We start from the raw sequence: 16258 nt of genomic DNA on the forward strand, positions 1-16258 counted from the left end.
CCCTTTGAAGCATTTATGCCTGTTCGTTGCAACTTCTTGAACTTATGAATATGGTATGATTCTCTGTATTTTCTATCTCGTTCAGAACGGTAATTTGACTGTAAGATGTGGAGTTTCAGTTCATGAAAATTATGAAATGGTTGGCTGAAATGCTTGATGACGGCTTTGGGAAGGTTTTTGGCTGTGTCCGTGCGATGTCTAATTCATCTGACGTTCATTGTCCCGTTTCACCGTTATATTATTTTTTTCACAAGGAACATTCAAGCACATAAATCACATCCGAACTTGTACAAGTGAAGCAATATTTGACTTCGTGTGCAGAATTATTTGCGGTGTTTTTCATTTTAATGCCACTTTGAAGGTGCCTGCAGTTTTTGCACCTGGGGCGACAACATGTTTTTATTACGGGGAAATCATGTTGGCTGATTTTTGCGCGCACTAATGCGCCTTTAATGTTCCTGTTGCGGCGATAGGGAAACCTTCGTACATCCGGAAACGCTTTTTTCAGATGCTCGTTACTTAATAATATTGAGTGGCACTTTCGTAGGATGTTGTTTATGTTTGGAAGTGCAATCGAATACTTTATTATAATGACTGGCGGTCTGTCAGATTCTGGTGTAAACTGTTACTTCGCTGATTTCGACTGTCTCTTCAATCGTGACGCTACATCATAAGCTCTTTCGATTGCTACTTGTGCATATTTTCTTCCAGCTAATGTCGTTTTAAGGTCATTTAGGTAGTGGATATAATCGTGGTCTTCGCTGAAGGTTTTTCTTCGCTTGTCCAACAAAAATTCCTTGCTTGTAGTGTCGCGGGTGATGGCTGTTGTAGTATTGTTGGCTATCCGTAGGCTTCCGGTGAAGTGTCGTTCTCAGTTTTTCATTTTCTGTGTAGACCATCGTGTCGAGGAAGTTGATATGACTAGGAGAGTGGTGAGCAGTAAAGTTAATAATCGGGTAAAAGCAATTGAAATTACTAATTAAATCGTTTAACACGCTTGTGTCGTGTTCCCATATTATAAATATGTCGTCAATGTAACGAAGATAGGCATTGCGTTATGACGACGGCACGATGAGAATGTGATGAAAAAGCTGCGATGACGACGATGCAACGACCACGATGGCATCACGTCAAGCCAGCTCTTCAAACCATTCACTGCGTCCTCACAGTGTGCTCTGCATTTTTCAGCAGCTCTATATATTACAGAGGATCTCTGCCCTGCAAATAAATATGGCCATAACGTCACCTTTCAGTAGATAACTGCACACTTTGACATCAAAGAAAATGAGCAGGTAGACGCCGAAACGAAAAGCGCTTTAAGGCGACAGGATGAGCGAATATCATGACAAAAAGCGCTTTTTTTGTTTTTTTTCTAAACATGAAAGTACATGCTTTTCTGCATCGTTTTCAGTATCACACTTTCTTTTGCGCAAGTTATATCAAGCCAAAAAAAAAGAAGCTTTCTGAAAGCAAACCAACCAGCGACACGCCCCTTTTTACGCACGCTGTGTTTTCGTAGCATTGTTTCAGCGTCAATCTGCAAAAAAGCCTACAGTTTTCTTAATTTTAGCGGAAAGGACAAACTGTCTGGCAACAGTGTTCAAGTTGTTAGCCAAGAAAGGCCCGAGACGCTATTTCCCGCATTTCACGCGTTTTCCATGTGTTGAGCTTTGGTTATAGCTTATAGCTTTGGATATAGCTTCTCAAATACTCAATGCGATCGCACGAAGAGAAACAAATGTCACTAACTAATGCGCCAGAGACAAAGGACGACAGCAAGAAGCACACAGGACAGAACGCTACTCTCCTGTGTGTCCTTGCGTTTTGCCCTGTGTGCTTCTTGCTGTCGTCCTTTGTCTTTATCGCGCTATGTGATGATCTGTGAAGTCTGTAATATACACCAACTAACCCAGCTGTCTTCTCTAATCAAGCACACTGTCTATGACACGGATGCTTCACTTCTAGCCCGGCTAAGTTTTTCATTTTGTTTCACCTGATTACCGACGAAATGGAGCGATTTGTAGGTTGGAGAATAGCAGTACATTCTTCCAGAAATAATTGCTGTGCATAAGCGATGGAGTATTGATGTAATGACGGTGCATTAAAGGCATGGCAGAGTTCATGCCCTATTGTTCAAGAGATGCCCTGTACCCTGACCCCCGTGCTTCCCGTTAGCCCAGTTGAGCTCGGTGCCCGCCGGGTGCTACGATTCAGCGTTTATTATGCGATGTTTGTGCGCGGCAAGGAGCACCAAGAAAAAAGTATGTTGAAAGGAGCCGTATTGAGCATGTTGCGCATAAACGCAAACGATTGGGAAACAACGCTGGATGCCGATTCGGTGGGGCGTCTTATAAAATAACGTTTCTGTCGACCAGCTTTTTTCTAAACGTCGTGGACAGACCTGGCCTGGAATGTTTACCGTAAACTCCAACCGCCGGAATGTTGCGTTACTCATCCTCGTCCATCACTTTTCTTCCACTGAACTGTGCTCCAGTTGGCAAAGCCTGTGCTCGTTGCGTAGCCATCAACCTCGTCACCGAGCGCGCTGTGGGCCGCGGGCGTTGCTGTCTATAAGAGCCTTTTCTTCTCAGCGGCCTTTGCTTTATAGTTTCATCGTTTTTGTCTGATCATGAAGTAAGCCTGATAAGTTTGCCTCTGGCTCCTGGTGGTCTATCAGAGGCAACAATTATCGCAAGTGGCCGCTCTACAACTCAGCTAGCCGGAAGGCAGGGGATGGCAGGAAAGACAGCCCTTGTCTTCATCGTCCTTTCGATCCTTTTCTCTATGCACCCACTGTAAGTCAAGGTTGCAATGGAACACCAACCAGCTCGCGCCCAAATCTCCAACCTCCGGCAGTCATAAAACCGTGCACTTGCCTGATGCCGTCATCTCTCAGATAGACTACTCCTCTGTTGACTTAGATGACTACTAAGGAGCAAGTGCGCTCTCATGTACACAATTTGCAGACTTCGGGTGCTGAGAATTTCATAGCAGTTTTGTAGCGCTTCTCACATTGTTCACAATGTGAATGCTCAGTGCCACCGACGAACCTCACCCGGCAGAGTTCGGCCCGCACCTAGACAAGCATTCTTTGGACTCACACAGCCAAAGCCACAAGGCAATTTCATAGCTTCTTTCCAGCGTATACCCTTCATACATTCCAGTGACTTTTCCCGCAAACATGCACGGTAACTGGGCGTGCACCCTACGAGAATAATTGCAAGAGAATAATCTTAAGCGGCCGAAATTACTCACGAGACGCTATTGACGGCTTAAACAATTTGCTTCTAAGCTTGCAATTGCACAAAGCTCACGAGTATCATGGGTGCTTCCTGTTCACGAGTGCTCGTGCGGTCGAGTAATTTGCATTTTAAAACACGAAGTTCGTAATTATAGCTCATATTATACTCCAAAAGTATTCGAACAACCAAATTTGCATTTGTTTACAGCCCTATCGCTGCCTCTGAAGATTGAATAGAGCAAGTTTGCGAAAGAACGATAAGCTCATCATTCCTGCTCCCAGAAAGCCTTGCAAATTGCTGTCGAAGGTAGCCAACAAACCAACAAACTAATTTATGAGAAGTCTTCTCAGCGCTGCCATTCGACGAGAAAAACACGAACATGTGTGCTCTTGCCGCGTCAGCTTCATTTGAAAAACATGGGCATGTGTGTTCCTCCGGAGTCGGCATCAAGTGACTTCGTCACTTCGTTAGTGCCAGCTCAATGCGATATGGCAAAGTTTGCTGGCGGATAAATCGGTGACTACGCCAAATTGCATTTGGTTTTGCAAACCCTTTTTATTCTACTGCACATTTTTGTATGTGCGACGGCAAAGGCAGCCGACACAGCGGAGGCCGAAGAAATTGCCGTGGCGCTGGCGGCAGTAGAAGGATATAGGATAGGCAGGCCTCTAAACATCTTAACAGACTCGAAGGAAGCGTGCAGAAATTACACGAGGGGCAGGATTAGCAAAGCCGCCCTCAGAATTCTTGGCGGAGCCAACTTCGCCGAGAGGAACGTTACGCACAAGTTAATTTGGATTCCGGCCCACGCAGGCATTGAGGGTAACGAAATGGCAGACAGCCTACCTCGAGAGACCACGTTCCGAGCAGAGCAGTCGCGCGCCCCGGAGTATCACCCACACGCTTGTGAAGGCGGATACACAGAAATCTTAAACTTATACAGAGGGACGAGAGCCAAATATCCCCCACCGCACAAAGCTCTAACGCAGGAGGAAGCAACGAGTTGGCGCAGATTGCAGGCAAACTCCTTCCCAAATTTATACATCCTAAACCAAATGTACCCAACACAATACAGAGACACCTGCCCATGGTGCGGGGCCACACCCACACTATACCATGTCACATGGGAATGTAAACACAATAAATCATTCCACCAACACAATAACCCGAGTGCGGAGGAATGGGAGAGTTGGCTTACCAGCTGCGAGCTCACGGCCCACAGGGCCTTAGTGCAGCACGCTAGTGAGGTAGCTAGGCTCAGTGGAGCCCTGGAATAGGGGCCCACCCTTGCCGGAAGAGGCTCCAAGTCGCCGCAGCCCAAGACGACCGAGACCTCGAGACGCTAAATCCTTGAAGGAACCAAATAAAGTTTCTCTCTCTCTCTCTCTCTCTCTAGAGAACAGGTGAAGACTCGTGCAGACACTCCGGTAGGAAATGACTACGAGACGCCTCAGTGTTACACAGTAGAAAGCGAATGTACATAAGCCACTCTCCGCGCTACTTGTAAATGCACCGTAGCAAACCAGGGCAGACCCTATGTATTTGCGCAGTCAGAAATCTAATAAGAAAGGTTGGTGGGTTAAATGCTTGCGAAACGTTAAAAAAATTCCAGAAGCTCTTCTTGTGATGATGTTCGAGGCATGCGAGTAGCCACACGAAACTTATAATGCTGTATACGGAAAGGCGGCCGTCTGCTGTACAGTCCACCTCTAAATTTAGAAACCCGCATAACCAAAAAAGTATAATGCTTTCGTATTCTGTACACACAGCATGTTCATGAAATTAGCGGCCTTAACGATTTTATGAAAATAATTTCTTGAGAAAAAGAACAATAGCAGCTTTTAGCAAGTGACAAATAATACCAGAGGTGGGCGAATACACGAAACTGTCGAATAACGAAACGAATAGTGTCCCGTGCGATTTGGGCTTCCAATCGAGTAGTGACTTTTCATATATGCAAATAGTTTTCCAATAAATTTTGAATATTTGAGAACGTCAACTGCGCCGAAATAAACATAACGTTGGCGCCAAAGTAAAGTAAGTGTTCATCCCAGAGAACATAGTCTAGTCATGAAATATAACAACTCGCGTAGTGGAGGAGGACTTTTCATTGAAACTCCCATTTCGCAAATTAGCTACTCTCTATACCAGGTGGAGTTGGAGCAAAAAAAAAAAAAAACTGAAGTACGAAGGTCTCCTTTTACCGGTGAATAAGTTACTTATCTCATTTTATGAAAAGGAAACCAATAAATATGCATGCTGTTATGCTTAGCCATGTCCCGGGCAAAATTATTGTGCGCGGGATACCTTTAAACGTGTTTTCTGGCTCAAGTACATCGTGCCTTTTTTTAAGATGGACGCATTCTTCTTATGCAACAAGTTTGCAGCTATATAAAGGTGTTAAAAATATATGTGGTCCATAAAATTATCTTTGCAAATGCGCCTCTCCACATGAGAAGATAGTGAAGTTGTTATTACGATTAAACCCGCAAAAATACTGCAGGCAGGTGTTTACGTGTGAATAGCTCAGACACAATGCACAAAGGCGCTACTTTATCAAAAACCGAGTGAGTCACCATCCTCAGAATTGAAAACAAGGTGTAGGTGGACAACGGATAAACCTGGTCGAATTTACACGTTTAAAAATGAATATTATGCTTGCATGAAATAAGAACAAGCATACCAAGTGCTACTCAGACCCATATTTAAGGCTACGCTGTTGTGCGGCAGGAGAACTAAACTGAAGATTTGGGTAGATACCTCGCTCTACTGAAACTGGTCTTCGCTCTTAGGTTATGGAAACGCCAGTATATTGCAATGATTGAAGAAGCCACAAGATTAGGCTAAATTATTATAACAGCAGCCAGTCTTGAAGCTGATTGTCAGTTCGTGACAAATTGATAAATAGCGACAGTAGTAGCGATAATACATGAGAACGAGAATAATAGTTGCTAATAATATTATAACCGTTATTTCTACTTATAATAAAATGTATAGCACCGGATGTCTCAGCGAGCAGTCCCAAAAGTTTGCTAATTTTGTCTATGGCAGATAGCACTATTCCAGTCCTTTAGCTGGTCTACTCGAAGAGGCAGACATTACTTGCGCAAGAAATTGAAATGCATGATGGATTAATCAGCAAACATTAAATACTTAACTTCTCAATGAATTACCTTACAGCAAATGTTGCAATTTACATATTCTAGCAGGCGCCTTCTCAAGGGGAAACACACTTCGAACCAATACTCAGTATGACACCACATCAATTCATTGGCGTTGCAGTTGTTTTTGGGGTTCTCGAATAAAACGACGTATTGCTAACAAAGTAATAGGCATAAGAGCGCATTTTTATCGCATATTTTGACGGCGCATATCTCGTAAGTGGTGTCTACCACAGAATTGTATTCAAGTGAACATTTAAAATGGATATGCCTTTTAGTCTCACGAGCCAGAATTCTTTAATTGCAATATATGCCATTGGGTATTAGAAAAAAAAACAAAATTCATGAATGTTTGTTAATTAGAAAATTATGACTCAATTTCTTGGGCGAGAAATGTCTCTATCTTTCAGTAGACCAATTTTGGAACGGAATTGTGATATTTGCCACAGGGCATAAGAAAAGGAAGTTGATAGTGTTCGCTAGAACTCCCTTCATATTTTGGCCCTAATAATTTAGCGTAGAGGCAAGAACACAAAGCTAAAACACACGGTTCATCAGCTCCTACCTTCGAGAATAAAAAGGCTTTCTTACACGTCAACTTGCATGCACCACGGATATATCGCATGAGCTAGAAAATGGAAGTAACATGTCCAACAGAGAAAAAGCAATGAATTGCAAATGTAGAAAATTGCGGCTTTCTCACGATCACTCTCGACAGTAATGCGTTAGCATCAAATCTACGTAGGAATACAGCGTATTGCTTCTCGTGGAAAGAACTTTGTAAGAGGCATGTGCGGCAGCAGGAATATCCTTTCTCACTTCACTCAGCGCCATCTAGGGCGGCCACCCCGAACCACGTGGTTAGCATGGCGTGCCGGACCATCATGCGTCATGCCGCACGCGCTCCTCTCTTGGGCTTCTTTCTGAACACACTGCACCATCTAGTAGCACTGTTCCTTGTCTATAGAGAAATTTGAGAACGGTTTATTGACGCGGTGAGAGCAGACCTCGAAGTCACGTAAGCTTGGTGCCTGGCCTGCGGCAATAAAACGAAAGGAAGTAGAGTTCGTGATCTCGGCCATGACTGCAAATACCCCACCAATCTTCCAACATGAAAAAGTTAAGCATGGTCGAAAATTCAGCTATACATGCGCAGGGGGTAGTTGCATTATAAAGCTTTAAACCACCGAAACTGTAATAAGCACAGTTCTCTTCTCTTGCTTTTCAAACTGCAACTATTATGTTCATGCATTCTTTGTTCATGCTGTCATGGCGACTTATTTAGCAAAGCGTTGCCCAGGCAATCGTTTATGAAAATAGTAATAAATGAGCGGCGTATCAATGCACATAAGATGAAATCAAAAATTGGAGGACGCTTAAGCTTCGCCTTCAAGAGTGGAACGCGACAGCGTTCCTGTCGACCGCCCAGGGGTGTAAGACAATGGGCTACGGCGCAGCGATCACTTACGAGGCGCCCCGCGTCGGACGCGGTGAGCGTCGAACAACGGAGCGTTCGGCGCCGCAACGAAACGTGCGCCTGAGCAAGCGGAACGAACCAAAGAACTCGGTGTCTCGGAGCCCCGGGGAAACGATGCACGCCAGCCAAACGTCGTGATCGGCACGGGCGAAGAGATAGACAGATAGTGATCAAAAGAATGGAAGGACGCTTGATTCTGCAACCCGTGAGGGAGCAAGGAGAAACGTCGTCAGGGGAGAGGGAACCCGGGACGCGACGCGACTCGGACCTGTCCCCGCACAACCCCAATGCGCGCGTGGCGCGCCACGTGTCGGGCCAGCGCCGTACATTGAGGACGGGGTCTGCTGTGTTTGCCGCAAGATGGCTCTGCGTGTGCGGAAAGCGCTGAAGAAATGTAGCGGAAATGCACTTCGCTACTCATGTAACTGCGACTTCTGTAAGTTACATGTTCATAATTACCGATATACACCGCTGTATAACTTTCTAAGGCTCGTTTCTAAGGCAACACCGCATTCACTAGAGGCGCTTTTGCACCGGATTTGAAGCAACGAACTCATGCCTTAGTGGTAACGTCTCTGTCTTATACTCCGGAGACCCTGGTTCGATTCCCACCCAGCCCATCTTGCAAGTTGTTTTTTATTCATGGAGTGCCTGCCGGGATTTATGGCTCACGGCCAACGCCGCGGACGCCGACGCCAACGACACCGGCTTTTTTGCGACACGAGCTCCTTAACGCTATCGCGTTAATACGTTATTTAATAGGGTATACTTGCCGAATGGCGTCTTGTACGGCGAGCTGCAGGCTGTGGGCGGTGGAGCCAAATTGAAATTGCTCTAACTGATGGAACTCTAATAAAAGCTGCTTGGTTAAGCGTTCCGGGCAGTCATCAAAATTGTAATGATCATCGTCCTCTTCAGTCTCCCACCTTGTAAATGCATATGCCTTTTTCACTCATGAAGCGTTGTCTGTGGCCACGCGAAGAACCTGGAAAATGAGATGAAAACACTTAACGGAGGTAAAATTGTACGCAAAATACATATTTCACCTTGTCAGCGATGTTCCACTGCAGCAATACTGCGTAGTATTCGGAGCGGATCCGAGCAGCTGTATGGCTCCCCGTCAAGCGAGTGAAACTGAGGAGGTAGTCTCGTCCACTCTTAGGGTGAACACGGCTCACCGTGGCCGCGCTCCGCGGGGCGCCAGTGCGTCCGGCGCGGCGGCGCATCGAAGCGAAGCGGCGCAGGCGCACAGGGACCCAGGGGAGGTGCTTCGCGTCGTCTGCTACAGCGCAGGAGCGCGCCGCCTCTTGCTTTGCTGTAAAGTGCTGGGGCCCTATTATTTTACTCTCACAGCATTTGGTGCAGTGCATACCGAGAAACCTATTAGGCGCGCTCTTCTTGGTTGGAGTCATCATGTGATGAGCCTAGCGCGCCGTGTCACGCATGTCTTGATGCTAGGACGAATTTGCTTAATTGACTTAAGAAAACGACTGAAACCCGCTATAAATTTCGCAAAAAGTAATAGAGCGATTGTTCAATCACGCATCATCATATTTGCCATAGATTTTACCATTAAGGAGGGCAATACCATTACTTCGACAGCAACTAAGAAGTGATATCCACTGCTTCGTGCTCTCTTATTGACGCGTTAATGTCGCTGGTAGGAGAGCATGGAGCGCTTTACGCAATGTAGGAAAGTGCTCTCCCCGGCACAGCAACGGATTGGGTGGCAATTTTACTCCCCCTTTTCCTCTTTCTACATCCTATAAAAAAACTAAATTCATTTTTGTTGTCGCTGTTTGGGTAATATCACTGAAGTGGTGCCGGTCCTCTGACGGCTACCGACGCGAGAAGTTGCATTCTCATTCAGAGGAATCGTCGGTCAATTATTTGATTACATTGATTAGGTGGAGTAAGACATGTGGCGCCGACGTCTTTTGGTTGTTTATTTTTTTCTCCTTGGCGTCAATGCACGCCGCATGCGAATGCTGTTTCCGTCCGTTTCGAATAGGTAATTCGAGTGGAAAATCTACAATCTACATGTCTGTTTTCTAGCTTAAATTACGTCTTAAATTACGTCGGGCAATTAAGTCGTTATTCGCTTTTATTTCATTTCAGTACTTCCTCGGAATAGGCCATATGCATATTCTCACCAGCATATAATAATTTGTTAATTGTGTGGTATACGTCCCGGAGCGACACATGGCCCGTGCGTTACGCCATAGAGGTGGGCATCGGATAAATTTGGAGATTAGGAGCAATTGATTTCTTTTTTGAGGGGGTAGGCGGTGGTGGGCTGGGCTGTGTGGGTAAAACCCAAATATGAATACGGCACAGGAACCCTTGCCGCGGACAAGCGGTGCTGTTGCCGTCGTAGGGAAGTGGCCGGTCCGTGTGTTGGACGAACGCGGCCACGATATTTAAACCGGCGGTCATGAGGCCGGCCCGGTGTCGTCTGCACAAAGCGTGCCGGTGGTCGGCAAATGGGCTCGCCATTTCTAAAAGCTAAGCCCGGCCCAAGCCAGATTGCTGTTGTCGGGCCAGTCTACTTTTTAACTGACCATAGGCGTCAGCCCGATCAACCGCCAACACTCCCGCCTTTCTTTTTGCTTAAGTCATGCTACCCCATCTTAGCTTAATATGATGATGCGGTGCAGCCAACGACTAGTCAACTGTGTGACTGGCCGCTCAGGAGTTAAAGATTCTGGTATGACTCGCCAAGTCGAAAGGCACCAGAGGTGTTTCCATTAAACGCATTTCCGTCGACTTGCATGATGAATTGCATTTTCTTCGGTTGCTGGTTGCCATGGCACTTCAATAAAAACGCTGTAACAGTGCAGGATAATTTTATTTCCCCGGTGCACTTTGGAAACTAGCCATGTCGCTGGTACTGGAAAAAGAAAGACGACGCAATGTAGATATGTGCCTACAAAACTTCTCAACGCGTTGTATTGGAGATCACCAAAAGGCCACTGAAAACTGTAAATAGAATCGTCCAGGCTTACAAGAAGGATGGAAGAATTGCGGATGCTCCCCGTAAAGCCCGGCAACGAGTGACCATTGTTGCGGCTGCTGCTGCAAACCCGACCTCCACCGTTCGAGAAATTAAGAACAGCCTCAGGCTGGGTGGCGTCCCTGACACGACTATGAAGCGTCGCCTCTACGCCCCAGCCTATGAAATAGCGCGAAAAAATGATTGTATTTTTACCCTCATCACTTATAAAAGACATGCTAAGTGATTTATGCGGTGAGAAGGTTGTTTATGTTTCTGTATATTGATTTAGCAGGCTGTTCACAAGCTGTAGACTGAAACAGCAGGAAAATGCTACAGCTAGTGAAGTGCGCCTTCCCGCAATGCCGCCTCGGGCACTCAGTCACCTGGGTCTAGCGAAGTGTACCTTACAGAACAGCAAGAGGTGGCGCGCTCCAGCGCTGTAGCAGACGACGCGAAGCACCTCCCCTGGGTCCCTCTGCGCCTGCGCCGCATCGCTTCGATGCGCCGCCGCGCCGGACGCACTGGCGCCCCGCGGAGCGCGGCCACGGTGAGCCGTGTTCACCCTAAGAGTGGACGAGACTGTACGTGTGAGCCGTGCAGTCGCTCTCCACGAATGTTGCTTCGACAGCCAGGAAGCCCATCCTAGACCTTGACGTCCACAGGTCTAGTGCGATACAGACGTACTCCACTCCGGTCAAAGACGATCATAATTTGGTCTGCAGCATTGATGCCTACCCGTGCAGGAACTTCTCTCTGAGGTCATCCTGCGAAGGCAACTTGTAGCCCGAGACGGCAACCTGAATTTGAAAGAATACAAAGCAGTTACATTGATGAAAGGTGGCTTATAATATGGTCAAACTTACCATTACGAATCGTTTGAATCCCTCCCACTCGACAACATGAAAGGGGGCTCCATGTAAGTGAAAAGTATAATGGTAAGTTCCTTACCATTATATTTTAAATGTTCTTGCCCACTTGTGAAGCGCCGGATTTATGTAAGGTTGCTATGATTATTCCATTATACAAATCTTGGCATAAGCACACTTTGACAAATTAAGGGCCAATTTCATTTACGTCCCAATGTGGCAAGTTAGTGGAGCACATCGTATATAAGCTTATAGCCGGGTTTGTTGAGTCTAGTGACATCCTGTTTACTTCTCGACATGGTTTGAGAAAAGGCCTGAGCACATTCTCACAGCTCGCAGAAATCACCCACGCCTTAGGCCAGTCTGTCAATGTCGGTGTAAATTGAAGCTTCATTTATTGATCTTCAAAAACTTTTGATGTAGTAGTTCACACCAAACTGTTGCATAAACTTCAAAGTATTTTAAAGCACTGTAATATTGTATACTAGTCGTCTAGTTTACCCGCCGTGGTTGCTCAGTGGCTATGGTGTTGGGCTGCTGAGCACGAGGTCGCGGGATCGAATCCCGGCCACGGCGGCCGCATTTCGATGGGGGCGAAATGCGAAAACACCCGTGTACTTAGATTTAGGTGCACGTTAAAAAACCCCAAACGGTCAAAATTTCCGCAGTCCCCCACTACGGCGTGCCTCGTAATCAGAAAGTGGTTTTGGCACGTAAAACCCCATAATTTAATTTTTTTTAGTTGTCTAGTTTTCTCTCTCAACGGTCACACTGCGTACTTTTTAGCTCTAATAAATCCCTGGTGCTCAGGTGTACCGCGAGCCTCCGCGCTCGGCCATCTGCTGTTCTTACTTTATCTAAATGATCTCCCATCTATTATTTCCTGAAAAATGCGCTTAAATGCGGACGACTGTGTGATATACCATGTCATCAAAGGAATATCTGATCACGTCACTCTTAACACATGTTTCAAGTTGATTTGCGGCTGGTGCAAACAGTGGCAGATGATAATCAACTTCAGCAAAACTGTCCTTTTATCATATTCATGGCGTCGTTCTTTATCACATTTTACATACGCCTTTAACAACAACACCTTGAACAGAGTTAACCAATATAAACATTTGGGAGTTCCTTTTTCACACGATACGTCTTCGTCTTCGCACATTGAACTAACTTGCAAAAAAGTTCTTCGACGCCTTGGTTATTTGCAGTGCACCCACCCATCCGAAACAAAACGCACTAGATTGTTAACTTATATACCCTATTACGTTCAATATTAGAGCACGCCTCTATCATATGGGATCCCCATCACAAAAAAACACGTCAAATTCTTAGACTCACTACAGAAAAAAAAACCTGTCAGATTTATCTGTCGTCGTTATGATAGATACTTTTCACCCTCTTTCAACTTTTCTAACCTGAAGTTATTCACACTCCGGAAAAGTGTCCACTTTGACTGCTTGAAGTTATTGCACATTAATATAAATTCACCACGTTGTTCTTCTTGTGATTATATTTCATTTTCAGCACCCTCAAATAATCGTCAATATCATCCACTAAATATTGCTCCTTATAGTTCTTGTTCAGACTTGTTTTTGTAGAGTGCTTTTTTTCTTCGTACCATTCAGTGCCAGAATGTGTTGCCCGGGAATGTAATCGAATGCAATTTAGATGAATTTCTTACTGCTATTTATTAGTCTTAATGTATCTGTGAAATTGGTTGTTCTTTTCTTACTCCTTCAATAGCCATATGTTGGCGGCAGCATGTACAAATAAGTAAACAAATAAATAAATACATAGGTATTCATTCTAATATTCCTCCGTGCTGTACGGTAATTTTATCGTCTTTTGCTTCTCCAATAAGTCTCATGGGCATGAACCTAGATTTTCGGGCACAAAAAGAAAAAGAAAAGCTGCCACAGAGATGTTTGTTCAGCCGTGAGGGAATGTATAGTTGGTTCAGGGAGATTTTCTTAAGTTCTTCATAGGTTATGTTTATTCATTCTATTCAGATAATTTTACCTATTTTAGCAATAATAGAAGTTACGGAATACTATCCTAATCTTGGCCGATCCCGCACCGTGGATGTGCGCCATCATTGAAGGAAAATGAAAGTTAATCCAAATCTTCGTGAGTGAAGAGCGATAGGCGTTATACTTCACCGTGATTTACTTTTTCTATTAGGCATTCCTCATTCCCCTTGTACTTTTCTCTTGAACCGCCGCATTTTTGCCAATTCCCCTTAGTGGGTAAGCGCCACCAATGAAGAACAACCAAGCAATCAAGTGCCCGGCTATCAAAGAAGAAGAAAAAAAGGGAGTAGTGCGCGAGGTCTGAGCCACGACGTTCGCTCAAGGTTTCTCCTTCTTCTGTCCTCTTTCCAGTGACTCAGGTGAATATTCGGGGTTCCGGCGCCAAACATGGGTAAGTGAATGTTTAATTCAGAGTTCAGCTCTCTTCGTCTTGTAACCCACGACTGCGCGGCAGGAACAAAATCGACCCATACCGGTTTCGTACTTGGCGTTGAGCTTTTCAAGGAACTGAGGCGCGCTGTGCTGGGCAAACACGGACTACAATACTTTCTTCCTTGCAGTGCAATCACTACCAAAAAAAAAAAGAGCAGTGAGATGTTTTCTGCAAAACGGCTTGGCTAGTTTGCGTTGAGGTCTACGCACGCGCACTGAACGCATGTCTTGCGCCGTACAATCAATTCCGCTTGTACGCGAGCAACGATTGCAGCTCATGAACTAGAAACGGCTTCCTTATGCGATACACTGAAATAAAGCTTGCCGGAGGAAGGAAACAGGTCGCTCCAAAAGAAAATTGTCACAAGAAGACCTACCTTTAACCGAAAGACGATGGCAGCTATGGTGTTGCTGCTTTTAAAGGGTTCTTGAAGATCCGCTAATAATGAAAGAAAATGGGGCTCCAGTCCACGCTACGAAGGTGGTTGGCCAGAAGCTGTGGTATAACGTGATCCAATAGAACAAGTGACGTAGCCTTGAACTGGGTTCTGCCCCGCCTGAGCACGACACTGTTCTGCATACTGACATTGCTGTTTTTTCGTCACTCATGGTATTCGCGCTGCTCTTCGGGAGTCATGCATGGCGCTTCCACAGCGCTATCACAACACAAATGAAATCAAATGCTAGGCGGGTTCTTTTTTCAAATATGAAAGTAGTAACGTCACTCTCTGTTTCCTGCGCTAAACTTGCCACTTCCCTCCAAGTTACTTGGAAGGCGCGGTCCTTGCTCTTTCACAAGGAACGCCGCGCTTGCGTTCCGCTGTAATTGGTTAAGTTCTTGGTGGCGTGGAGGAAGAAATCTCGGGATCCAAGTGATATGCGGATTCCCTGACTTAAAGGAATGGCGCACTCCTCTCCGAAATTTATTGGTTTCTCTCTTCACGCACCTTGACTACAACAAGGTGAAGCGTGTGAGGTCATCAAACCTTATAGATGCCGAAGTTATCACATACAAGGGACATCACTTCCAATCCGCCTGCTAGCACACATTTAGCATACATTTCACACACCCACTTCTGTTCGTCGTCTAGCTTTCCTGTTACGCGCAATCAACTAATGTCACCTCGTTCACTCAGTTTTCCACCGACCGTGCGGCACCATCGTCGTGTAGCCAGAGCGCGCGGAGTCCTGAAGAGCGGAAGTGAATGATTCTGTCAATCAAGAAAGAGTGACTGGGTGTCTTTCACTAAGGACGCAGTGTCCACGTGTCTTGTAGAAAAATTCGATGGTCCGTGGGGGACGTGACAAATGCGCGAGGGAAATCAATCGTCTGCCTTCAGCTTTTGAGTGGTTCAGGGGCCCTTTAACAACAATGTGAGTCAATGAGGAATTTAAGAGAAAGTGCTCTTTTGGGTGGGACGCGCAACACTGCTATCAAGATTTTAAGTGCGGCTTTGCTTCGCTTTAATTGGACGTCAGACGCTTGGTGACGTGCCTACCGACAGCATGTTACTCAGAACAATAATTCGCCAACGTGCAAGGATCAATCACGCAGGGTTTCCCTGCAGTTCCGTGAGTTTCATGTATACGGGCTACCACATGAATTCGGTTTAGTTAATGCAAAAAATATACCGGTGTGTTGAAATTTGTGTATATTTCTAAATAGAGGCTATAGAAATCTAACGGCCTCTTTTACTGGTAGACTACTTAACTGAATATGGTGGCGCCTTTTGAAGCGTATCTTGTCCCACAACAACAGCCATCGGCCTTGATTGAGTTTCCTTCCGAGAAAAATCTGCGCTCGCTACTTTCATGTCGAGAATGCTATTTCATGCTGACAACCCTCATGCCATTCGTGACCTGGAATTACTGGGCTCACACAGTTAAGGAAACAAAACACAAAGAAGGCTGATGGAGATTATTATTGTCGTACAAGATACGCCTGAAAGCGTGTAAACTGTTTTAACAGGGCACTCTCCACCTTGCATTAATTTGTACCAACCTTAGTCTACCTTGATCCACATTATTCTCTTTTCATGTACTTTGATTTAC

The 16258-nt window shown here is 45.4% G+C and overlaps 1 long non-coding RNA gene across 1 annotated transcript in view; it reads right to left on the minus strand.

Moving 5' to 3' along the window:
* The window catches only part of LOC140212910 (uncharacterized), a 71734-nt gene extending 62597 nt beyond the window's left edge, over positions 1-9137 (minus strand). Inside the window, exon 1 of the long non-coding RNA XR_011889884.1 lies at positions 8654-9137. This is a non-coding gene — a long non-coding RNA (uncharacterized lncRNA). The remainder of the gene's footprint in view (positions 1-8653) is intronic.
* Positions 9138-16258: the final 7121 nt, after the last annotated feature.

The sequence above is a fragment of the Dermacentor andersoni genome, chromosome 8, assembly GCF_023375885.2.
Source record: "Dermacentor andersoni chromosome 8, qqDerAnde1_hic_scaffold, whole genome shotgun sequence".
In the NCBI taxonomy this organism is placed as follows: Eukaryota; Metazoa; Arthropoda; class Arachnida; order Ixodida; family Ixodidae; genus Dermacentor; species Dermacentor andersoni.